Raw genomic sequence first — 26,084 nt, 5'->3', positions numbered from 1 at the left:
TGGTTAATCGCACCCCCTCTGCCCTCACTTTCTTAAGTACCCCTCAGGAATTCCAACTCTAGAACAGAACATACGCACACATCAACATGGACAGAGGGTAAAAGCACCATAAATACAAAATGGCAACCGATAGATAAGAGAATTAAAAGTAAACATAAATCTCAGCACAGGACAGCATTTACCTCATATTACAAGCATTGGCATAGCCAATAGGTCTCGCCTTTGGGACCTGCTACATAACTAAATACTTATAAGGTCCCAAAGGCGAGACCTTTTGTCTATGCCAATGCTTGTTACTAACAAGGTTTGACCCCTGTGATTCAGAGTCCGCCATTATTGATGTGTCATTGTCATAATTATTAAAAGTACTATTAATTTGGGTGTTGGGGTGGAGAGTCTCGAAGGACTCCAAATAAGCCCTACTGAGTGTGTCTGTTGACCTGCATTGTAATGGATGCCAAACTGCACTGCTCTGGACGGGGCTAGTAGCTGCTAAGAGATACGTAACCAAGGAATGGAATAGTGTTGTGGTGGTGGGGGGGGGGGCACGGAGGAGGGGGGACCTGGGGCCGGCGGCGAGCACTACATATATTGATTGTAACAGGGGTCCTGTCCATGGTGATTATCAGATAATGATGTTATAAAGCTGAACTCCATGCACATCACTGCTGTGATCATGAATATGTCTGGAACACAAACAATAAAATGGGTTATTAAAAAAAGTAACTATTAATTTATGCCATTTTCATCTGTATGAATATGATGTTTGGGACAGGAGCCATGTATTATCAGAAGGGCCACTGAAATGATGCGATTCTGCAGCTGCAGCGTTTTTTGCATGATTATGGATTTGCAATATTAATCCACCATCTGCTGCCTAAATTACAAATTGCAACCAAAACAATTTCGCTTCTAGCTCAAATAGATCAAAAGTTACATAAAAAAAGGTTGTGGCAGACCTTCTACAGATGTTAACAGGTCACTGTTTAGTTGTTGACTCATGAATTTAGGTTGTATACTGACGCTAAGGAGTTGGAACATGTGCCCAGACAGTATTAATGTGTTATTTTCAAGAAAATTGGACAAGGCTGGTCCTCGAGTTGGGAGAATAGCGAGATGCACTGGTCAAATGGGAAAGTGGTGGTTAAAAGGTGTTAGCCTCCCACTGGGTATCCATTGTGTTGGATATGTTTGCCTCACACACCCTTGCAGGTGTCATGCTTCATCATAGGACCTAAAGAGCCCCTCTTTAAAGGTGAGCCCGTTGGGAATTGCACCGCCTACCCGACGAGGAGCAACGTCTATGATGAAGCATGACACCTGCAAGGGTATGTGAGGCAAACATATCCAACACAATGGATACCCAGTGGGAGGCTAACACCTTTTAACCACCACTTTCCCATTTGACCAGTGCATCTCACTATTCTCCCAACTCGAGGAACAGCCTTGTCCAATTTTCTTGAAAATAATACTGACTGAGGGCACGGACTGAGGCTGGACCTTCCACTCCATGTGAGTGGTAATCACACCCCTTTGATCCCTCTGGATCATTTTCTCCCTCCTTTTTGAATACAGTATTAATGTGTTACCACGACAAAATAGTAATTAGCAAAATGATTACTGCCGCAGAAGATACCACATTAAATAGCATAATTTGTCTTTTCTTGTGAGATAATTTAATCAACCCTGCCAGACAGCTGGATTCTCCATTGCCACATAATTGCAGTTTCTGGAACCGTACGTGGGATGCTCTAATGTAACTGGTAGCCTTGGATTGTTTAAAACCAAGGTTACACTGTTACTAAGAGCCTAGTCTCTCTTGCAAGGAACTAGAGCAGTGCTTGCTGTCCTGGGTGACTATCTGGAAATGTTTAGAATGGAGACGAGGTTGCCTTTGTAGAAAATAAGCAAGGTAGGCGGAAATCCCTTTCAAAAAGTGTTCTCTCGCCGCAGAAAAAACAAACCATTTTTGTCGCCAAGTTCCTGATGTAGATACCCACAAATGCCTCCCATCCAATGGGGTTTTTTCATGCCAGCATGCACTGCTTCGTGCGCAGGGGTGAGGGTTTTTCTTGGGTCACATGTCAGCCAGTGGTTACTGGGCAGTATGCTAAGGGACAGTGTTGTTTACCAGTACTGCTGTAAAAGGGCAGGTACTGAGCGCCGGCACTTCTTTGATTCGCGAGAGGAGCACCTGCACTTCTTTGAAGGGGGTTAATACTTTCAGTGGGAGAGTGCCAGCTCTTCTCAGACCTCACTCCTCCATTTTGGATTACGCCACTGGGTAAGCAAGGGTTGTGCAAGACGTGGAGAGGAGTCTTTATAGAGTTGTGACCGTAGTTTAGTCTGGAAAAAAGCATAAAAACCCACCCTGGACATTGGAGACGAACTGGGCTATCTGGTTTTGACTAAAATGTGACAGCCATTGTAATTTCCCAGAAACGTTCTTAATTGTACAGTGGATGCAGTTAAAAGTAAGAAGTAGTGCATTGTACTCACTCAGTACAGGAAGGACGCTGCGGAGATCTGCTCTCTCTCCTGTGTGTCTGTCTCTGGCCCCTCTGCCTGCCTGTTCGTTGTGTGTATCTGACTGTAAGACACCACGTCATATCCACCCTGGAGCTCGGGCTGGGATCAGGTATTTCTGGTCGGCCCTGGGGATTGTGGGTGGTAGGAATTCATAGGGCGCGCTTGGGGGCAAAAGTGAATAGGTCAAGCTTGTCCAATGCCTATCCACCAGATCACGCGCCACGAGAGGTCCAGGGGCGGGGCTTGTGACATACCTCCACGTGCTCCGTCACAGGTGGCAGACAGGTCTCTCGCTCTCTATCTCCCATACAGTCCACCCCTCAGAGGTGTTCAAGTCCTTTCAAACCACATGTGTAAGAAGGAGACCTGCACGGGGCTTGTGGGGTTACTTCAGGCCCAGGGGTGGGCCTGCTGTCACAGCTGGCAGTTCCCTAACTGGTCTCTCCCTCTCTGGAAGTTAGGCCAACTCAGAGGCCCAAACAGACCTGGTTCGCTTCTAGCTTTGGGGGACACAGTTAATCCTTTGTCAAAGGGTAATTAATTAAAAAAATGTCTAAACCCAAGCCACTTTCAGATTATAGCGGTGCCAAACAGCCCCTCTGACCCTCACTCTGGGGGTGCCGGCTGACACTTGAGGTAAAGGACGCCATCTTCTCAGCCTTTGTACGGATGGGCGTTCTGAACATATCTGGGATACAGCACGTTGCCAACCCCTACAGCCGCCAAACAGAGCGGCCCACTGGTCTGACTCCACAGCCTGGAGTGGGTGGGCTTTGCACCTCGCCGGAGTGACAGCAGCAGCACCACACTCACCTGTGCTGGCAGTGAGCTGAGGGAGGGTGCACACTCGAGCCTGCTTGCTGCCAAATCAAAAGGATGCATTGAACTGACATCACACTTTTCTCCATGAACATCAACTAATTATATATGTCTGTTTCACATTTCCTGCCATGGACCTAGTGCTGTCGCCACTAGAAAAGACTGTGTGCCAGGCCCACTCAAGGAGGTCACAGGTATTCCCAAGCATCAGTAACAGCTGGACTAACCTCCATTTTAGGTCAGGTTATGTGAAGCTCTAACATCTGGAAGATGCGTTGTTACAAACATGTAACATATACATGGAGTGGGCTTTGGCTATACCTCAGAGACCTAGTCTCTCTTACCTCATTCTATTAGCTGTTTGGATATGTCCTTTCGTCTTCCATTGCATTGCATGAGGGACTATTTTACACCTTTCACCTGCACTCAATCATGACTCATTCAATACTTCTTTTAATGCATCCTATACACAAATCAAGGGTTTTAAAATTATTTTTAGAGTATCGGCATTATTTTTAATGCTTTTGTCAGTGCTCGAATATGAGCCTAACCTTATGATAGCTGCCTCTGTTCTTTCAAATGGAGATGTCCTCACCTCAAGATGACCGCCCGAAGTGTTGATGCCGCAAGTCTTCAGGTGGTCATTTACTTTTCAGTGCACGCGGCTGCTGTCACCCTGCCACTAGGCATCTGCTGCTCATCTAGCTTTTAACTGCACCAAGCGGCTTAGTGTCATCCTGCTGCATAGGGGTGATGTGGAGTGTGGTGGATGGGGTGGACTGGAGTCGATTGTGGTATATTTGTATGGGGTAGATTGTGGTAGACTGGAGTGGAGTAGATTGGAGTGGAGTGGGGTCGATTGAAATGGAGTGGGGTGAGATAGATTGGAGTGAAGATTGGAGCAGAGTAGAGTGGAGTGGGGAAGATTGTAGGAAACTCAATTGGGGTAGACTGCGGTAAATAGGAATGCGGTTAAGTGGAGGGAGGTAAAGTGGAATGGGAGTGGAGGAGATTGGGGTGGAGAGGGGCAAAATGAAATGAAGTCAGGTAGATTGGAGTGGAGTGCTGTAGATTGGAGTGGAGTGTTGCAGATTGGAGTAGAGAGAGGTAGATTGGGATGGAATGGTTTGGATTGGGTTAGATTGGAGTGAGATAGAGTGGTGTAGGGTAGATATGAGAATGGTAGGTTGGAGTGGGGTAGATTAGAGCAAATTGTAGTGGAGTGGGGTCAATTTGAGCGGAATAAGATAGATTTGAGTCGAGCGCAGTAGATTGAGGTAGAGTGGATAAAGGTAGAGGGGGTGAAGTGGGGTAGATTGGGGTAAAGGTGAGTGTGGTAGATTGGGGGTAAATTGGGGTAGAGTGGAGCGGGCAGATTGTGTGGATTGGAGTGGAGGGGGTGAGGTAGATAGAGGTGAAGTGGAATGTGGTGGATAGGGATGGAGTGGGGTAGATTGTGGTATATTGGAATGAGGTAGAGTGGAGTGGGGTAGATTGGAGTGAAGTGGAGTGGTGCAGACTGGGGTGGAGTGGTTTGAATTGGGTTAGATTGAAGTGGGACAGAGTGGAATGGAGTAGGGTTGATTTGAGAAGGGTAGGTTAGAGTGGGGTAGATTGTAGTGGAGTGGGGTTAATTTGAACAGAATAGGATAGATATGAGTGGAGTGCAGTAGATTGGAGTAGATTGGAATAGGGTAGAGGGTGTTGAAGTGGGGTAGAGTTGAGTGTGGTAGATTGGTGTAAATTGGGGTAGAGTGGAGCGGGCAGATTGTGTGAATTGGAGGGGGTAGATTGGAGGGGAGGGGTGGAGTAGAGTGCAGTGTGGTAGATTGGAGTGGGATAGATTGGAGTGGAGATTGGAGTAGAGTAGAGATTGGAGTGTAGTGGGGAAGATTGTAGGAAACTAGAATGGAGTAGACTGTGGTAAATAGGAGTGCGGTGAAGTGGAGTTGGATAGAGTGGAGTAGATTGGAGTGTAGTGGTGCAGATTGGGGTGGGTTAGATTGGAGTGGGATAGAGTGGAATCGAGTAGGGTAGGTTGGAGTGGGACAACTGGAGTGGATTGTAGTGTAGTGGGGTCATTATAAGCTGAGTAGGGTACATTTGAGTAGAGTGCAGTAGATTGGGGTAGAGTGGGGTGGGGTTGCTTGGGTTAGAGTGAGTGCAATGGGGTAGATGAGAGTACAGCGATGGGATGTAGATGGTACTGGAGTGGGGTAGATTGGAGTGGAATGGATTGGGGTACAGTGTAGTGGGGTAGTTTGGGGTAAACTGGAGAGGAGTAGATTGGGTAAAGTGGGGTGGATTGGAGTGGGGTGGATTTGAGATAGATTGGATTGGAGTGGGGTAGACTGGAGTGGAGTGGGGTACATTGTGGTAGATTGGAGTGGTTTAGAGTGGGGTGGATTAGAGTGGACTAGAGTCCGGTCTCGACATATCTGCTTGCCCAGGCTATGGGGAGTCATATTTTATTAAGCGTCATATTCTATCAGACCAAGCTATATATTTTCTTAGAGTGAGCTATATTTAGGGCCTACTCACCCCTTCTTTAACCTGTTGACCGCGGCACGAATTCCACCGCGGTGCGGGTGATTTATGACTGGGCGTGGTTCAGACGGCCCCCGGCTGTCCTCCACACACGCCCACCGTGACGTCAGACGGCCGGGGGCTGTCAGACTTATGCAACAGGTTAAGCTGACAAACAGGTGTTCTGTTCACTCACAAAGTGAAGGAGCATTGAAGATGCCATTAAATCTTGCTTTTATCTTGTCACATTTATTCTGTGTTCAGAGACAGAGGTCAAAAGTCAGTTTACATCTACAATTACTTTCATTTCTCTAGCTGCAAAGTTGGAGGATTTTTTAAAGTGAACTGTCTGACAAACGTACTGTACAAAATGTGTGAAATAAAAGGCTGTAGGATGTCCCTACATGCATCAGCATGGCAAACCTAGACTTGCCACAATTGAATTGTCATAGCCGGAAGCTGAAAAGCTGAGCAATGCATATGGCAATGTCCCAAGCCAAACTTGCCACTGCATGATCCCGGTAATCCTTGACACTAGCAGGGCCTCGGTCTCCACTCGCCCTCCCATTCCTCCTGCCCAAATAACTACCATCCAAAACAGTCAACCTGGTCCAAGATCTTTACCCATGCTATGCTGCATGCTCTTAAACTGTTGGTCAGCAGTCAGGCCTGCCACTGACATAGCGGAAACCATCCTTCGACACAAAGATGACATCTTCTTTGTACTAGAAACCTGGCTGAATGACCACTCATCCCCTCTCCTTGACTCCTCGCTCCACCATGCTTCTCAGTCACTTGTAGTGACTGCAAGGATCGCTTGGGTGGTGGTTTAGCCATCGTACACAAAAATGATCTTTACTAAACTCCCTTTCACATTACCAAATACCCTACCTTTAAATATTTGGGAGTTCAGCGCTCTGCAAAAAGGCCCCAACCCCATCAAATGTCATGAGATCTATCACCCTCCGGGAGAAAACTCCTTAGGGACTTAACAGACCTAATACCTCAAAACTCCCTAAAAGGCAGCACAGACATTATACTAGGAGACTAGGAGATCTAAACCAGCACCTGAACAAGGCCGAAGATCCAATAGCACAAGCCTTAGGCACCCTCCTGGAAGTGAACAATCTCACCCAACACTGCAATAAACAAACTCGCAATAAGGGTTCTATCCTTGATGCAATAATCTCAAATAACACCTTATCTTCCCACGCTATCCTACCCTACAACTGGACTGTGGACTGACCACCACCTAATACTTTTCGATCTCAATGCCGATGACCTCATCGCTCACTACAACACAAAAATGGAAGCACTACTTGACACTAGAACTAAAGTAAAGTAATGCACTATATTCTCTGTCTCGAGAATCATCTACCCTGGATATATGGCAGTATGGTTTTATTCATGTTTACAACTAACAATTTTAACAGTACCCCTACGCCAAGCAGTCCTGAGGAAGGTCACATGTATTTAATACACCAGAAATTGAAACGTCGATGATGGCTCCATCACTCTTTTAAGAATCATTATTTAGAAAACAAATCTATATCTAATAAAAAAAACTGTCCATGAATCAGCCCCCTAATAAGCGTGGATTGTCCTACACTTGTGAAATGTTCTTCTAGATTCAAGCACATATCACCTGCACATGATGAATGTGTGAGCCTTGCTGGTTTGTACAATACAATGATTTGTTCATTGTTTTTGGTTTAGTTTATTATAAAGTTCTTTAATTGGATGCTCTCTTTTTGGTACGCTGTTTTTTTGCTTTTCTATTTTGTTCTGTTTAGGTCTTGTCTGCAAGATTATTCTACAGGCCTGTTTATTTAAGATATCTAAATAACATAAGTAAAAAATTGTACAACATACCCTTTAAATGATCTCCTTGTTGGTCATTTACTTCAGTAAACACTGGTTCCAAGCTTACAGGGCGTTATCGGGTTCCCCTTCCTTGCTTTACAGATTTGATACAAAGTGCATGAAAATATTTTTGCGCCTGCACCATAAAATACCAATATTAAAGGATTTAAGCACCGAGAGCGTTAAAGCAGACAATCTCAATCTGGCTGGGAGACTTATCCTTCAAATTGTTTGTTTGAGAATGTGGAAGCTAGGCGCGACACCTTGCCTTGTGGCTACATTGAGGATATGTAGCCTGTAGGTATCCTTTATGGGTGTGGGTCCCAATCTTGTGCTAATATTTGCTTCTTAGACCAGTTCTCCAAATGGTTAAATACGTTTTTGTGTGGTGCACTAGTCTGAGGTTTTATTACAGCATAATCACTGATATCACTGTTTTTTTGTAAACATAGGGTACAGCTTGATTTTGGTTAGATTATATTTTCTTTTCTCTGTGATTCTGTTTTTCTTCTTTCGCTACAGCTGTAGTTTCCGGTCATTATTAGCTGTAGTAGCCCCTGCAATGTAGTTGATTGTGGGATGATAATTGTGGTCTATTCCGGAGGTACTCCGAGGGGACTTTAGGTTATGAGTCAAAACATTATTTATCCCTGCTTCTCATGTCCGATTACAAGGATGGTCATTGTGTGTCCACTTCAAACTATTATTTGGGGACGCAAGCAGAGTTATTTTTACAATTCCTGAACATCTGAAGTTCTTATAATGTCCCGGAAGTACCAAATAACCAGCCTTTTTATTTAAGTTTGTACATTTGAGTGATTGTAGCAACATAATTGGCCTAAGACTGGAGTAAATCAATGTGCAATACTAACTTATCAGATTGCCAGTTTAACGCACTTGTTGTGGTCGTAGGGGTGGAATTGACCATGCGTAAGGCCGGGTTAGCAAGAGAGCAATCAGTATTGATAGAGTCCCCCTTCTTCACAGCAAAACTTTACCTAGACCTGCGGATCATCATGTTAATTTTTTCTAAATGTTGAACATTGGAGCCATTTAAAACAAGGTTCCCGCCTCCCACAGGCTGTGTGTGTAGTGCGCTGCTTGTGTTCACCGGATGTTGCTGATGGGGGTGGTCTTATGGATCCATGAGGATTGGTCACACCTTTTGCATGGTGGTGTTGCTACAATAGGCTAAGGTTTATTTGAGAAGGCCCCTTGATGATACAGGGGACTACCATCTGGAGTCCGGGCTAAAAGAACAGTTCTCCATGCTTTAGATATGCTCTTAAGAAAAGGTATGATCTTGCGGTTTAATACTTACGCCATCATGCTTACCCCATTAACCGCAAGAGTCTGCCCATCTCTGTTCAAACACCTAATCAGGGATTTCACCTCGGTTGGTGTTTTATTAGCAAGCTTGCCCCTGGTCTAACCAATTGTTTTGGTGCTGAATGTAAAAGAGCCTTGGATGAAAACTCCACTGGGCAAGAAGGGATGAGGCCAGAAATGCTGAGGGCAGGGTGACTGGATCCTGGTACTCTGGTCAGATGGTACAACAGTGATGCACTTTGTGTGTGCCGCAGTCGCACAACTCTGTCGCTGCCCTCAAAGCTATACACCACACCAGCCCCAACCACCAGGCTCGGACTACTGCTGCCTGCTTCAACGCCCCGTCGCCAAGTCCTCCAGATGAAGGAGCAGACTCACTTTCAGAGCCACGCCAAGTCTAAAATGAAAGTAGAAACCGAGCCAGAGATCAAAATGAAGTGCTGATGTAGATTTAAAATATTTCATATTAAATTAACTTACATCCGAAAGAAAGAGCTCCTTGTGGACAGTATTTTCTTCATTATTTACATATTTAATTACCATCATATATATCCATATTGTTCAAATTCAATTTTCCTTATTTCATTCTCACTGTATCCAAATCCAATCAATTGGACTAATTGCCAAAAATAAAATTATCGTGGAAAATAATGTCCTTAAGCATGGATTTGTAACTAATTCTAGCATACTGGCATCACTATGGTGGCGGTGCAATATAAGGAGCACCAGAGCTGGGCTCATATTAGGATAATCTGCAATTTTTAGTTCATTGCATGCTTTGCTACACGGTGCCCCGATAGCCATTCACACTAAGCATGAACTACAAACTGAATAACTGCATGAACGAATGCTTATCACTTTCAGTTTGGCGGTCCAATTAAACACCAGTTGTTTACTACAGGTTGAAACAACCATATTGATCAGACTAATTGACGACATTGTGATATTCTTAAACAACTAACCTGCTCCCACAACTAACAGTAAGAAGAATAGGGCATGATCTGAGTTCAATATGTAAGGAACTGTTCAATACATTTGCATTGATGAATATTGGAAAATACATGACTGCATGAAAGAGCATGACCAACTTTCAGGCCTATGCGCCACTAACACTGAGCTCTCACAGAGCAGCATGCTATCCGCCTATAACTGAGGTTTCACCCCCCCCCTTTAACAAAATGTTTTGAAGCCTGCATCCTCCCTCAAAACTATATGGCAAATATTGGCAGAGTGGGGGGGGCATGGCTGATCACTGGCGGACAGGGATTTTGAGATCATTTGAGGGGTTCTTTTCAGGAGTTCATAATCCATATTAAATGTAACACACAAAAATTAAATGCATCAAACAAAAACAGAACTGACCAAAAACACTACTACTCATATTTGGGGAGCTGGGAGCCCCTTACACTCCTGGGCTCCAATGCAATGGCAGCTGCTGCCCTAATGATAGCCTATTTCTAAGGGCCACATCTATCTCCTCTTCTTCTTTCACTCCTTTCACACCATGCTGGACCATCACTTTAATCTTGAAACCGGCTCTGTGTCCCTTTCCAAAAAGAAATGAGCTCCTGCTTTTTGCCCCTATTTTGTGGAAAGGGTGCCCACTGCTGTAATTCTAGCAAGAAAAATGACCACCCATGACCCCTTTTTAAAGTAAGACATTCATAAATGTGATGCAATGGGTCCCTTAGACACCTGGGCCCCGGTGCCACTGCACCTGCTTCACTAACGACAGCTGCTGCCATGTGAAGCAGGCTCTCGCCTTTTGCTCTCACTCCGAATTCTCTGATGCCCTAACCAAGGTGTCTCCCATGCTTCAACTTTGGTCTCCCTAGGCCATTGCTCCAAGGTCCAAAGCAGCACTGGTACAGCAAGAATCCACTGGTCCCCAAATACAGGAAATAAAGAATAATAAAACAACCACAATTCTGCCCCTGCAGCACCAATGGGATCTACAGCTTTTCGAAGCAGGCCGTCTACTCTGGCCAGTCCCCAAAGCAAGCACATAGCAGACTTTCTGATGCTTTGTGTTTTTAAAAAATCTAGCTCCCACCCAGTTGCGTGTTCCCTGCGCAGCACACTGGTCCCTAATGCTAGCAAGGAAAATGCCCCTCTCACACCTCTTTTCATAGTATGGTAGGTGGAGGGGCTCCTGTAATATGGAGAGGAGTAGACAGTTAAAGAAAAAACTGAGGGTGTAAGTTTGGTGCTGCCTTCTGGCCCTCCCTGTACTTACCTTAACTTCAAGAGTTCAACACCTGAGTTTGCTTTACTCACCTGTGAGCATTGCATCTTCATTCTTCCCCAGTCTCCATTGGTTAACATAGGGCACCTGCCTCCAAATTTGACCTCCGCACTCGGCAGCCCATGTGCTGCTGGTGGTGCATTCTTGGTACCAATTTGAACCTTGTCTGGTATTGACCTTTAACCCTAAAGACTGGATCTGTAAGTTGCGTACTTACCTGAAAAACTGCATTCTTGTTTTCCTCCATAGGTAAACATTGCACAGCCTGAAATTGCAGTGTCCACTTTTTCTGAAAAAAATACTTACCTTTTGGAGAACATCTTGATCTTAAAAATAAATCTTGAAAGAAGGGTATTTTTTCAAAATTGGTGTGGATCTCCTTTTTGAGTTGTGTGCCATTTATTAATCACTGTGTGCATAACAAATGGCTTACACTTCGCTGTGCTAGGCCTGAGGCTGCTCACCCACACTACCACAAATAGAGCACTTTGGGTTTCAGTTGAGCCCTGTACACTCCTGCGGGAATCTCTGGCTCTGTGCACGATATAACCACTTAGTGGTATACCATATACAGAGCCAGCTTCCTACAGTGGGAAATATTTTTTTTTGTGATGTAATATAAAGGTGGCGTCAGTGGAGGTTTGTAGCTTGTCCTTTCAATGGACACTTAAAAAATGTTTGCACTAGAAACAGTCTGATTACTTATTACAAAAGTGTATATTTTAAAACACTTGTTTTATCTGAAACACTACATTTTGTGGCAACCTATATTATACTGTGTAATACAATTTTAAAATAATAACATTCACAGTGCTTTTTGTCACAGTCTCAGACCTTGCAGCACCATAAATAAACAAGTCACTAGTCAGCAATATAAATAAACAAGTCACTAGTCCTCACTGCACCAATCAGAACTTAATTCCGTGACTCTGGTCTCACACACACACACACACACAGGCATCCAGAGTGATCACTTTAACCAAATGAGGTTTTATAACTTAAATGAGTACATTTTTCAACGGTTAAATTTGCATGTATTTTTCATTTAAGGTGCATGTATGTTATTTCAAATGCTGCTAAATGAAGGTGAAAACAACAACAAATCGCAGAGTATTAATTTCTCCTTAGGCACATTTTTGACCCCTTGTCCACACTCACAGACTCTGTCCCCATGGCACTCAGTATTTAAAGTCCCCACACTTTTTCTTTGGAGTTCAACTGCAGCATGTAAATGAAGACAGCCTGGAAACTTGCCAGTGGCACTTCCAGGCTAACTTCATTCACAGGTAAATGCAGATATTCGTAAATCCCCCTCCCCTGGAATACAGCCATGGGCCCCCCCAGGGGGCGTGCCCCACAGTTTGAAGACCTCTGTAGTTTTATTGCTAATTCAGTACTTAATTTGTGAAAGAGTAGATGCCAGGGCCCAAAGTTTCTCTCAAGAGCTGTGGCCAATACAAACGCAGGTTGCATACAGCCATATTCATCAATCTCCCGTTTTGCGAGGCCCTAATAGCGAATGATAGCGATTCGCTATTAAGGACTCGCAAAACGGGATTCATGTAGGATTAGCAAAAATTATAGCGATTCCTACTGATTCCTTATTTGCGATTAGCAAATTGCTAATCGCAAATAAGGAAAAACTCCCCATTCATTCCTATGGGCCAAAAGGCCCATAGTAATGAATTGGGAGTATTCCTTATTTGCGATTAGCAATTTGCTAATCGCAAATAAGATTGCGATTTGAAGGGTGCCAGGGGTGTCCAAAGGACACCCTGTAGCACCCCTCAAATGTACATTTGAACAGGTGTTGCGCACACACATGTCCAGAGGACATGTGTGTGTGCAACATGCAAAAGTAAAAAATGCACAAAAGTGCTTTTTACTCGTTTATCGCAATTTACCACAAAGTCAGATTTCGTGGTAAATTGCGATCAAATATTGCGAATTCGCAATTTCTAATAGGGTGATGAATTGCATTTAAGGAATCTCTATTAGAGATTCCTTAAATCCAATTCCTCGCAAATATGCGAGTTCGCAAATAGCGATTTTTGCATTTGGGATGATGAATCCCAAATGCAAAAATCGCACTCGCAAACGGCCAGATTCTCAGAATCTGGCCATTTGCGAGCGCAATTCAGGTTCATGAATATGGCTGTAAGTCTTGATTCCACCTCATGGGTATTTATTTTACCACCTGACACTCACGGCCTCTTTATCTAACTGCTTTCTCCCTTTGTTGCAGTTTTTCCATCATTCTCTTACCCCTTTGTGTGTTTTTTCACTCTCTTGCTCTGGAAAAATTCTGATGCAGAAAAAAGTTCTTGTCCCCAAAAATGCAGAGGAACTGCATTGGCAACCACTGGCTCACACTATGCACCAGCCTCATCAGAGTCGTAAGCCCTATATAATTACTCATACCATATATGAACATAAAAGCAAGAAATACATCAAGTTAATAAAAACAATACAAATCATGCACTAAAAAAAGTAGCACAAAATATACAACAAACACTTCAAGGAAAGAAAAACATTCTATACGTAAGATAAAAACAATGCAGACCTCAACAGAAACATGCTGCAAAACACTAAATAGCAAAAGATTATCTAGGGAGGAAGATGCTTTGACAAAGGGCTTACCGGAAGCAAGAGATGATATTGGTTGCTTGTGCTGCAATCTGAGTAAAAGGCTGTCAACACTGAATTACTTCTTGACACATGAAAATGCACATAGATCAGTTAGAAATAGTACATTCAGAGGGTGTAGCTTATCCCCCACTGAAGATGGCGGAAGGCTAACAGAGCTTCTTCCAGCTATGAGGTATTTTTCATCACATACCTACAATTTTGTCACCAGTTAATTTCCACATGAAGCAGAATACTTTTGGAACACAACTGCATTCACAGGTGACAGCTTAATGTGCTCTTTATCATCTTTACTGAGATGATTTTTTTCCTGTTTCAAGCTCCAGCAGTGTTTATTAAACTGAGAACAGCTTTGGTACTAATGGCATAACCATTTGACCTTGCATCCCTCATACATTTCTCTGCTGTTCTGTGTGCTGGGAAGTTTAATTTAAAAAAAGTATCTCTTCAAGTCAGCATTTCTATTTTCTGAAGCACTGCAATAGACTGCCGTTGGAAGTTTCATTTTCAGCAATTTATCTATTAAAGTCAGTATTTCTATTTTCGGAAGCATTGCAATTGACAGCCAACGGAGACTGTTTTAACCACATTTTAACTGCAGCTCATTTGGGGATAATCCCTATGCAATTTCCCTTTATTTTATCATTTATATTTATGTATGGGGAAAAGTAGGAATTTAAAATTACACAGCCCTGGCATGACACACTCTCAGTATACAGTGGATACTAAAAACGTATTTTTCTTTACTGGAACTAATATGTAACATCCTGATATGGTATCTCAAGATTCTCATTCGTGCTCCTCCTGCGCCTCTACACATTTCTTCTAAGTAACCTCTAAAATACTAACCACAGCTCCACTAACAGCAAATGAAAGGCAAAAAAAGATCCATCACCCTGTAAACTCATTTCCTCCATCTCAATGGAGCTCCTTTTAGAAAATATCCACGCCTTGAAACCCTATATAGAGGAAACTGATACAAAGCTTCAGGGACTAGACGACAAATGGTCTCTGAAGGAACATAGAGTTACGGGCATAGAACATCAGATGCTTTCTATTCAGGATAATGCTCAAGATGTTAGGCACCTCAAAGCAGAAGTGTCATATCTTAAGAAAGTTACTGAAGATTTAGAAAATCGCAATAGGCACCATAATCTTCTCATTTATGGTCCTGCGGAGAAAACAGAGGGTTCTCAACCTATTTCCTTTTTCGAAAATGTTCTCCCATAAGTTTTGGGCAGCCCTGAATCCACTACGTTTAACATATTATGTGCTCATAGACTTGGTCATTGATGCCTCTTCATAACAAAAACCTCCGGCTGTCATAATATTTTTTCTAGAATATCAGGATCTTCTCACAGTGATCAAAGCAGCAAAAATCAAAGGATGAGTCACTTAGTTAGGAAACCCATTATATTTTGTTCAAGATATGGCTAAAGCTTCAGCAGACAGATGTAAGAATTTCTAGACATGCAACCTGCGTTATGTTCCCTTGGAGCCAGATTTGGTATTTTCCATCAGTGCTTCTTTAAGTAACTTAGAATAACAAAACAATTGTGTACGTCCCTCGAATGCCACATAAATGTATAGACAACTGTAAAATGGAAACAATGTTCACTTCTAAATACTCTTCCACTTGAAGGCTTCATATAACTCTCTTTTTATGTTTCATGTCATTGTTGCTGTATTTTTTTTAATGTCTAGGTTAACCTACTATTAACTTCATTTTTTATTAGTCTTTTAAAAGTATATCTTTGTATAAGATAATAATGCATATATTTTTGTTTACTTCTTAGGTACATTCTTTTTGTGTCGTGTTTAGCAAATCCTCCTATTTTTATACCCATATCTCTGGTCTGGATTCTCTCCTTCAGCTGTCTGGAACCCGGTTGTTGTCATCTTCCCTTTTGTGGTCGCACCACTCCCGATTATTTTGTCCTGGTGTTTGGTATCTCTTTTGTCTTATTTTGTTTCTGTCAACATCCTTATTTCTTTTATCCTTTTCATGTTTTCTTTCCTTCTATTTTCATACTCTTTCCTATGTTTTGTCTCTTCTATATTTTGTATTCTTCATCTTGATTCTTCTCTTTCAGCGTGTTACTTTCTTTTATATTTCTCGCTCTCTGCTAAGAAATACAAGGTTTCATCTTTTACTCGATTAAACAATTTCCGCAATTGGTATTCTCCACATATAGAGTATGCTAATTTCACTGCTAACTTTATTAAGCATGGGCGAATTTTGCGAATCTGGCGTTCGCGAATTTGCGTATTTGCGAATTCGCAATCTGCAAAATCCGCAAACTCTCGCAATTTTTTTTTTTGTGTTCGCAAGGGTTTTAGCCAGTTCGCGAAGGTTTTGTACCAGTTCGCAATTGCGAACTTACTTGTCGGCTCGCAACGGTCGCGACTTTGTTGTTTCTACGTGTGGTTCATCATCACAGGTTCACAGCACCCTCTGTTTCACCACTGCCACCCTCTGGTTCACCCATGCCACCCTCTGGTACATCACTGCCACCCTCTGGTACATCACTGTAGATTATGGGGGGAAAAGCAAGCACACCTGCCCTGCTTCAACTGACATGAATTAATTTCTGGTTCATCACTGTAGATTATGGGGGGGGGAAGCAAGCACACCTGCCCTGCTTCAACTGACATTAATTAATTTGGGGTTGATTAATGTGTCACTGAATTTAAACTTCCTGTCTGGCACCTGCTTCCTTATCTGTAATTTGCTTTCTGTTGCAGTGCAATTTTTTTCCCAGGACCTTTGTGGCCTACTTGTAGCTATTCTATGAGCCTGCTGTGAGGGTCAGAGCAGGGTCATAGAATAGTTGCAAGTAGGCAACTGAACTCTGGAGGGGCCCCTCAGGAAGCACTACAGGGAATGGTTACTAATGATGAGTTTGAACTTTTGCACCTGCTGAGTGCTTTCAGTTTTGCAAAACTTGGTTTTCTGTGGGGCACTTCCTTCCTCCCCCCCCCCCCAAAATGGACTCCTTGCAAAACAAAGTGCAGGCAAATGTCAACCTGAGGAGTTATTCTGATAAAAATCATCATTTTCAGAAGGTTTATGCTGCTTGCTGGTGGATTTCTTGTGCAGAATTGCAAATTTTGTAATTTCGCGAGTGCAAGATTGTTGCTGCCCGCCGCATCTACATGTTCTCAATTGCGAACTCTCGCGATGCGTCTCCAAACTCCCGCGGGATCCCGCAGCAAGATCCAAAATGGCGCAGCACTCGCAAAATATCGAGAAAAACAACTCGGCAAATGCTGAATGACGGTAAGTGAACGCCGCACACCGCAATATTGTATCACCAAGCAAAAAAATCTGCTGCATGTGAATTTGCGGGTTTTCGGTAAATTCGCGAGAGTTCGCGGATTGCGAATTTACCGAAAATCCACAAAATCCGCAAGCGGAACGGATTTTCCGCCCATGCTTAACCTTTATTCAAGACTTAATGCATCATTACTTGGAATGTAAAAGTGTTCGGTTCACCTAGTAAATGAGTTCTTACTCATTTAAGCAAATTAAATGCTGATATTACCTTGTTACAGGAAACTCATGTTACTGAATTGGAGACCAAAAAACATGTTCGACATTGTGAATTGTGATGGATATGCATTTTCCTCACCAGGTAATGGGAAATGTAATGGAGTTGTAATTCTGTGTCAAACATCTATGGCTGTTACCTTGTGATCACAAGAATCAGATCTAGAAGGTTGGTGGCTTCTGTTAAGTTTACAAGTAAACAAAATACCAATATCGGTCTTTAATATTTATGCACCCTCACATCCTGATAAGACAGGGTGGCCCTCAATTACACCCAAACTGATGCCTATTTCTGACAACTACTTTGTTTTTAATGGGGATTGAAATCTGGTAATGGATCCTTTTTAGGTTTTGCCTAGCGAAAGCTGCGCTCTGCGCAGCTTTTTCGCGCAGGCGAAAACCTGATGAGAACTGTAGTGTGGCTTTGGGTCGGCCCTCGTCAATCATTGGCTGGCTCCGTAAATGGAGCCTTGCCATTGGACGAGGGGCCTGTCCGTCAATGCCGGACCAGACACGGGGGCGTTCCTGACATTCTTTGGCTTTTGCCGACGTCACGCGACGCCGGGAACGCCCCCGTGTCTGGTCCGGCATTGCCGGGACCTGCGTTTGCTGACGTGTCGGGTTTCTTTGTCTGTGGCGGAACAAATTGCAGGTAAGCGATGGTGTCTTTTGTTATCTAAATGACTGTCTCTTTTGAATGCCCCAGCCGAAATGTTTAATGACGTATTTTTTTTTTGTTGTTCTCTGCAGGTTGCCGGGACCTGCCTTTGCTGACGTGTCGGGTTTCTTTGTCTGTGGCGGAACAAATTGCAGGTAAGCGATGGTGTCTTTTGTAATATAAATGACTGTCTTTTTTGAATGCCCCAGCCGAAATGTTTAATCACGTATTTTTTGTTGTTGTTCTCTGCAGGTATTTTGCGACGGCCCGGTGGGGGGAACAATTTCCGGTCGGGATCCTTGGCTCGCTGTCTGTCTCCGTCTCCGTGCTCCAAGGGATTTCTTGCAGGTAAGCGATGGTGTCTTTTGTAATATAAATGACTGTATTTTTTGAATGCCCCATCCGAAATGTTTAATCACGTATTTTTTGTTGTTGTTCTCTGCAGGTATTTTGCGACGGCCCGGTGGGGGGAACAATTTCCGGTCGGGATCCTTGGCTCGCTGTCTGTCTCCGTCTCCGTGCTCCAAGGGATTTCTTGCAGGTAAGCGATGGTGTCTTTTGTAATATAAATGACTGTATTTTTTGAATGCCCCATCCGAAATGTTTAATCACGTATTTTTTGTTGTTGTTCTCTGCAGGTATTTTGCGGCGGCCCGGTGGGGGGAACAATTTCCGGTCGGGATCCTTGGCTCGCTGTCTGTCTCCGTCTCCGTGCTCCAAGGGATTTCTTGCAGGTAAGCGATGGTGTCTTTTGTAATATAAATGACTGTATTTTTTGAATGCCCCATCCGAAATGTTTAATCACGTATTTTTTGTTGTTGTTCTCTGCAGGTATTTTGCGACGGCCCGGTGGGGGGAACAATTTCCGGTCTGGATCCTTGGCTCGCTGTCTGTCTCCGTCTCCGTGCTCCAAGGGATTTCTTGCAGGTAAGCGATGGGGTCTTTTGTAATATAAATGACTGTATTTTTTGAATGCCCCATCCGAAATGTTTAATCACGTTTTTTTTGTTGTTGTTCTCTGCAGGTATTTTGCGACGGCCCGGTGGGGGGAACAATTTCCGGTCGGGATCCTTGGCTCGCTGTCTGTCTCCGTCTCCGTGCTCCAAGGGATTTCTTGCAGGTAAGCCATGGTGTCTTTTGTAATATAAATGACTGTATTTTTTGAATGCCCCATCCGAAATGTTTAATCACGTATTTTTTGTTGTTGTTCTCTGCAGGTATTTTGCGGCGGCCCGGTGGGGGGAACAATTTCCGGTCGGGATCCTTGGCTCGCTGTCTGTCTCCGTCTCCGTGCTCCAAGGGATTTCTTGCAGGTAAGCGATGGTGTCTTTTGTAATATAAATGACTGTATTTTTTGAATGCCCCATCCGAAATGTTTAATCACGTATTTTTTGTTGTTGTTCTCTGCAGGTATTTTGCGGCGGCCCGGTGGGGGGAACAATTTCCGGTCGGGATCCTTGGCTCGCTGTCTGTCTCCGTCTCCGTGCTCCAAGGGATTTCTTGCAGGTAAGCGATGGTGTCTTTTGTAATATAAATGACTGTATTTTTTGAATGCCCCATCCGAAATGTTTAATCACGTATTTTTTGTTGTTGTTCTCTGCAGGTATTTTGCGACGGCCCGGTGGGGGGAACAATTTCCGGTCGGGATCCTTGGCTCGCTGTCTGTCTCCGTCTCCGTGCTCCAAGGGATTTCTTGCAGGTAAGCGATGGGGTCTTTTGTAATATAAATGACTGTATTTTTTGCGCTTGTTCTCTCTAATGTTTCCGTGTCGGGTCTCCTCCGTGGTGTGACGACTTGCAGGTAAGCGATGGTGTGTTTTTTAAGTTACATTTTTATGTCGCTGTAATTTCTTTTATGTGTTCAGCCTATTCTGTTTTTATTGTAATGTATTTATTTTTTGTGCCTGTTCTCTTTAATGTTTCCGTGTTGGGTCGCCTTCGTGGCGTGACGACTTGCAGGTAAGCGATGGTGTGTGTTGTAATTAATAAATGACTGTCTCTTTTTAATGACTGTGAGTTTTTGTAACTTTGTAAAGCTTTTTTTAGAATTAATTTATCTCACTTCTTTAACAGGTTTTTTTCGGCGTCGCTGCGTGGTCCCGGTATCTGGGCGTGGTCACTGTTTCCGGTCGCCATTTTGCGCTCGGTGTCTGGCTTCGTGGTACGATGGATTTCAGGTACGCGATTTCAATTTGTATATAATTGTAATTTGTTTTATGTGTTCTACAGTCTTTAGCCTATTTGTCTTATATATATTGTGCGCTTGTTCTCTCTAATGTTTCCGTGTCGGGTCTCCTCCGTGGCGTGACGACTTGCAGGTAAGCGATGGTGTGTTTTTTAATTTACATTTTTATGTCGCTGTAATTTCTTTTATGTGTTCAGCCTATTCTGTTTTTATTGTAATGTATTTAATTTTTGGGCCTGTTCTCTTTAATGTTTCCGTGTTGGGTCGCCTTCGTGGCGTGACGACTTGCAGGTAAGCGATGGTGTGTGTTGTAATTAATAAATGACTGTCTCTTTTTAATGACTGTGAGTTTTTGTAACTTTGTAAAGCTTTTTTTAGAATTAATTTATCTCACTTCTTTTGCAGGTTTTTTTCGGCGTCGCTGCGTGGTCCCGGTATCTGGGCGTGGTCACGGTTTCCGGTCGCCATTTTGCGCTCGGTGTCTGTCTTCGTGGTACGATGGATTTCAGGTACGCGATTTCAATTTGTATGTAATTGTAATTTGTTTTATGTGTTCTACTTTTTATAACTTTGCAAAGTGTTTTAGACATTAATTTATCTCACTTTCATTGCAGGTTTTTTTCGGCGTCGCTGCGTGGTCCCGGTTTCTGGGCGTGGTCACGCTTTCCGGTCGCCATTTTGCGCTCGGTGTCTGGCTTCGTGGTACGATGGATTTCAGGTACGCGATTTCAATTTGTATATAATTGTAATTTGTTTTATGTGTTCTACAGTCTTTAGCCTATTTGTTTTATATATTTTGCGCTTGTTCTCTCTAATGTTTCCGTGTCGGGTCTCCTCCGTGGCGTGACGACTTGCAGGTAAGCGATGGTGTGTTTTTTAATTTACATTTTTATGTCGCTGTAATTTCTTTTATGTGTTCAGCCTATTCTGTTTTTATTGTAATGTATTTAATTTTTGGGCCTGTTCTCTTTAATGTTTCCGTGTTGGGTCGCCTTCGTGGCGTGACGACTTGCAGGTAAGCGATGGTGTGTGTTGTAATTAATAAATGACTGTCTCTTTTTAATGACTGTGAGTTTTTGTAACTTTGTAAAGCTTTTTTTAGAATTAATTTATCTCACTTCTTTTGCAGGTTTTTTTTGGCGTCGCTGCGTGGTCCCGGTATCTGGGCGTGGTCACGGTTTCCGGTCGCCATTTTGCGCTCGGTGTCTGTCTTCGTGGTACGATGGATTTCAGGTACGCGATTTCAATTTGTATGTAATTGTAATTTGTTTTATGTGTTCTACTTTTTATAACTTTGCAAAGTGTTTTAGACATTAATTTATCTCACTTTCGTTGCAGGTTTTTTTCGGCGTCGCTGCGTGGTCCCGGTTTCTGGGCGTGGTCACGCTTTCCGGTCGCCATTTTGCGCTCGGTGTCTGGCGTCGTGGTACGATGGATTTCAGGTACGCGATTTCAATTTGTATATAATTGTAATTTGTTTTATGTGTTCTACAGTCTTTAGCCTATTTGTTTTATATATTTTGCGCTTGTTCTCTCTAATGTTTCCGTGTCGGGTCTCCTCCGTGGCGTGACGACTTGCAGGAAAGCGATGGTGTGTTTTTTAATTTACATTTTTATGTCGCTGTAATTTCTTTTATGTGTTCAGCCTATTCTGTTTTTATTGTAATGTATTTAATTTTTGGGCCTGTTCTCTTTAATGTTTCCGTGTTGGGTCGCCTTCGTGGCGTGACGACTTGCAGGTAAGCGATGGTGTGTGTTGTAATTAATAAATGACTGTCTCTTTTTAATGACTGTGAGTTTTTGTAACTTTGTAAAGCTTTTTTTAGAATTAATTTATCTCACTTCTTTTGCAGGTTTTTTTCGGCGTCGCTGCGTGGTCCCGGTATCTGGGCGTGGTCACGGTTTCCGGTCGCCATTTTGCGCTCGGTGTCTGTCTTCGTGGTACGATGGATTTCAGGTACGCGATTTCAATTTGTATGTAATTGTAATTTGTTTTATGTGTTCTACTTTTTATAACTTTGCAAAGTGTTTTAGAAATTAATTTATCTCACTTTCGTTGCAGGTTTTTTTCGGCGTCGCTGCGTGGTCCCGGTTTCTGGGCGTGGTCACGATTTCCGGTCGCCATTTTGCGCTCGGTGTCTGGCTTCGTGGTACGATGGATTTCAGGTACGCGATTTAAATTTGTATATAATTGTAATTTGTTTTATGTGTTCTACAGTCTTTAGCCTATTTGTTTTATATATTTTGCGCTTGTTCTCTCTAATGTTTCCGTGTCGGGTCTCCTCCGTGGCGTGACGACTTGCAGGTAAGCGATGGTGTGTTTTTTAATTTACATTTTTATGTCGCTGTAATTTCTTTTATGTGTTCAGCCTATTCTGTTTTTATTGTAATGTATTTAATTTTTGGGCCTGTTCTCTTTAATGTTTCCGTGTTGGGTCGCCTTCGTGGCGTGACGACTTGCAGGTAAGCGATGGTGTGTGTTGTAATTAATAAATGACTGTCTCTTTTTAATGACTGAGTTTTTGTAACTTTGTAAAGCTTTTTTTAGAATTAATTTATCTCACTTTCGTTGCAGGTTTTTTTCGCCGTCGCTGCGTGGTCCCGGTTTCTGGGCGTGGTCACGATTTCCGGTCGCCATTTTGCGCTCGGTGTCTGGCTTCGTGGTACGATGGATTTCAGGTACGCGATTTCAATTTGTATATAATTGTAATTTGTTTTATGTGTTCTACAGTCTTTAGCCTATTTGTTTTATATATTTTGCGCTTGTTCTCTCTAATGTTTCCGTGTCGGGTCTCCTCCGTGGCGTGACGACTTGCAGGTAAGCGATGGTGTGTTTTTTAATTTACATTTTTATGTCGCTGTAATTTCTTTTATGTGTTCAGCCTATTCTGTTTTTATTGTAATGTATTTAATTTTTGGGCCTGTTCTCTTTAATGTTTCCGTGTTGGGTCGCCTTCGTGGCGTGACGACTTGCAGGTAAGCGATGGTGTGTGTTGTAATTAATAAATGACTGTCTCTTTTTAATGACTGTGAGTTTTTGTAACTTGGTAAAGCTTTTTTTAGAATTAATTTATCTCACTTCTTTTGCAGGTTTTTTTCGGCGTCGCTGCGTGGTCCCGGTATCTGGGCGTGGTCACCGTTTCCGGTCGCCATTTTGCGCTCGGTGTCTGTCTTCGTGGTACGATGGATTTCAGGTACGCGATTTAAATTTGTATGTAATTGTAATTTGTTTTATGTGTTCTACTTTTTATAACTTTGCAAAGTGTTTTAGAAATTAATTTATCTCACTTTCGTTGCAGGTTTTTTTCGGCGTCGCTGCGTGGTCCCGGTTTCTGGGCGTGGTCACGATTTCCGGTCGCCATTTTGCGCTCGGTGTCTGGCTTCGTGGTACGATGGATTTCAGGTACGCGATTTCAATTTGTATATAATTGTAATTTGTTTTATGTGTTCTACAGTCTTTAGCCTATTTGTTTTATATATTTTGCGCTTGTTCTCTCTAATGTTTCCGTGTCGGGTCTCCTCCGTGGCGTGACGACTTGCAGGTAAGCGATGGTGTGTTTTTTAATTTACATTTTTATGTCGCTGTAATTTCTTTTATGTGTTCAGCCTATTCTGTTTTTATTGTAATGTATTTAATTTTTGGGCCTGTTCTCTTTAATGTTTCCGTGTTGGGTCGCCTTCGTGGCGTGACGACTTGCAGGTAAGCGATGGTGTGTGTTGTAATTAATAAATGACTGTCTCTTTTTAATGACTGTGAGTTTTTGTAACTTTGTAAAGCTTTTTTTAACATTAATTTATCTCACTTCTTTTGCAGGTTTTTTTCGCCGTCGCTGCGTGGTCCCGGTATCTGGGCGTGGTCACGGTTTCCGGTCGCCATTTTGCGCTCGGTGTCTGTCTTCGTGGTACGATGGATTTCAGGTACGCGATTTCAATTTGTATGTAATTGTAATTTGTTTTATGTGTTCTACTTTTTATAACTTTGCAAAGTGTTTTAGAAATTAATTTATCTCACTTTCGTTGCAGGTTTTTTTCGGCGTCGCTGCGTGGTCCCGGTTTCTGGGCGTGGTCACGATTTCCGGTCGCCATTTTGCGCTCGGTGTCTGGCTTCGTGGTACGATGGATTTCAGGTACGCGATTTAAATTTGTATATAATTGTAATTTGTTTTATGTGTTCTACAGTCTTTAGCCTATTTGTTTTATATATTTTGCGCTTGTTCTCTCTAATGTTTCCGTGTCGGGTCTCCTCCGTGGCGTGACGACTTGCAGGTAAGCGATGGTGTGTTTTTTAATTTACATTTTTATGTCGCTGTAATTTCTTCTATGTGTTCAGCCTATTCTGTTTTTATTGTAATGTATTTAATTTTTGGGCCTGTTCTCTTTAATGTTTCCGTGTTGGGTCGCCTTCGTGGCGTGACGACTTGCAGGTAAGCGATGGTGTGTGTTGTAATTAATAAATGACTGTCTCTTTTTAATGACTGTGAGTTTTTGTAACTTTGTAAAGCTTTTTTTAGAATTAATTTATCTCACTTCTTTTGCAGGTTTTTTTCGGCGTCGCTGCGTGGTCCCGGTATCTGGGCGTGGTCACGGTTTCCGGTCGCCATTTTGCGCTAGGTGTCTGTCTTCGTGGTACGATGGATTTCAGGTACGCGATTTAAATTTGTATGTAATTGTAATTTGTTTTATGTGTTCTACTTTTTATAACTTTGCAAAGTGTTTTAGAAATTAATTTATCTCACTTTCGTTGCAGGTTTTTTTCGGCGTCGCGGCGTGGTCCCGGTTTTGGGCGTGGTCACGGTTTCCGGTCGCCATTTTGCGCTCGGTGTCTGGCTTCGTGGTACGATGGATTTCAGGTACGCGATTTACATTTTAAAGGCATTTTAATTTATTTTATATGTATTCTGTCTATTTTGTTTATATTGTTATGTATTTATTTTTGGGGCCTGTTCTCTCTAGTGTTTTTGTGTCGGGTCTCCTTCGTGGCGTGACGACTTGCAGGTAAGCGATGGTGTGTTTTTGTAATTTACATTTTTATGTCATTGTAATTTTTTATATGTGTTCAGCCTCTTGTGTTTATATTGTAATGTAGTTATTTTTTGGGCCTGTTCTCTCTAATGTTTCCGTGTCGGGTCTCCTTCGTGGCGTGACGACTTACAGGTAAGCGATGGTGTGTTTCGTAACAAATGACTGTCCCTTTTCAATGCCCGGGAGTTTTTTAAGTTGGAAAAGGTATTTTTGAGTTTATGTATCTTCCTTTCTTTGCAGGAATTGAACGGCGGCGGCGTGGGAACGATTTCCGGTCGCCATTTTGTCATGGGATCTTTGGCTGTCTGTATCCGTCTCCTTGGTCCAAGGGATTTCAGGTACGCGATTTAAATTGTAATGTAATTAGTATTTCTTTTACAGGTGTTCAGCCTTTTTTGGTTTATATTCTTTGAATGTTTCTTTTTTGGGCTGTTCTCTCTAGTGTTTCCGTGTAGGCTGCCGTAACGTGTCGGGTTTCCTTCCCCGTGGACGAACGACTTTAAGGTAAGCGCTGTGGTCATGTATTAGTGCGACTCGATGTAGATAGATTCAAATGTAATTTGTATTTTCTTACAGGTGTTGTAGATTTAACGTAACTGGTGTTCGGGCTATTTGGTTTATGTTCTTCTGATGTTTCTTTTTTGGCCTGTTCTCTCTAGTGTTTCCGTGTCGGGTCTCATCCGTGGCGTAATGCCCGGGAGTTTTTTAACTT

General features: G+C 42.8%; 1 protein-coding gene across 2 annotated transcripts in view; it reads right to left on the bottom strand.

Annotated features, from left to right (window-relative positions):
• Window positions 1-26,084, bottom strand: part of LOC147733052 (uromodulin-like) — a 195,197-nt gene that overhangs the window by 95,303 nt on the left and 73,810 nt on the right. The window contains exon 1 of one of the 2 annotated variants that reach the window (XM_086957619.1): window positions 2,500-2,629. The exons of the other annotated variant lie outside the window; for it this stretch is intronic. The gene's annotated coding sequence lies outside the window, so the exon portion shown is untranslated. Of the gene's footprint in view, window positions 1-2,499; window positions 2,630-26,084 lie in introns of those variants that run through there. 2 annotated transcript variants of the gene reach the window in all.

Source organism: Lissotriton vulgaris, chromosome 2_1 (genome assembly GCF_964263255.1).
Source record: "Lissotriton vulgaris chromosome 2_1, aLisVul1.2, whole genome shotgun sequence".
Classification (NCBI taxonomy): Eukaryota; Metazoa; Chordata; class Amphibia; order Caudata; family Salamandridae; genus Lissotriton; species Lissotriton vulgaris.
The sequence above is the reverse complement of the archived record's forward strand: the minus strand, read 5'-3'. Positions and strand labels throughout refer to the sequence as shown.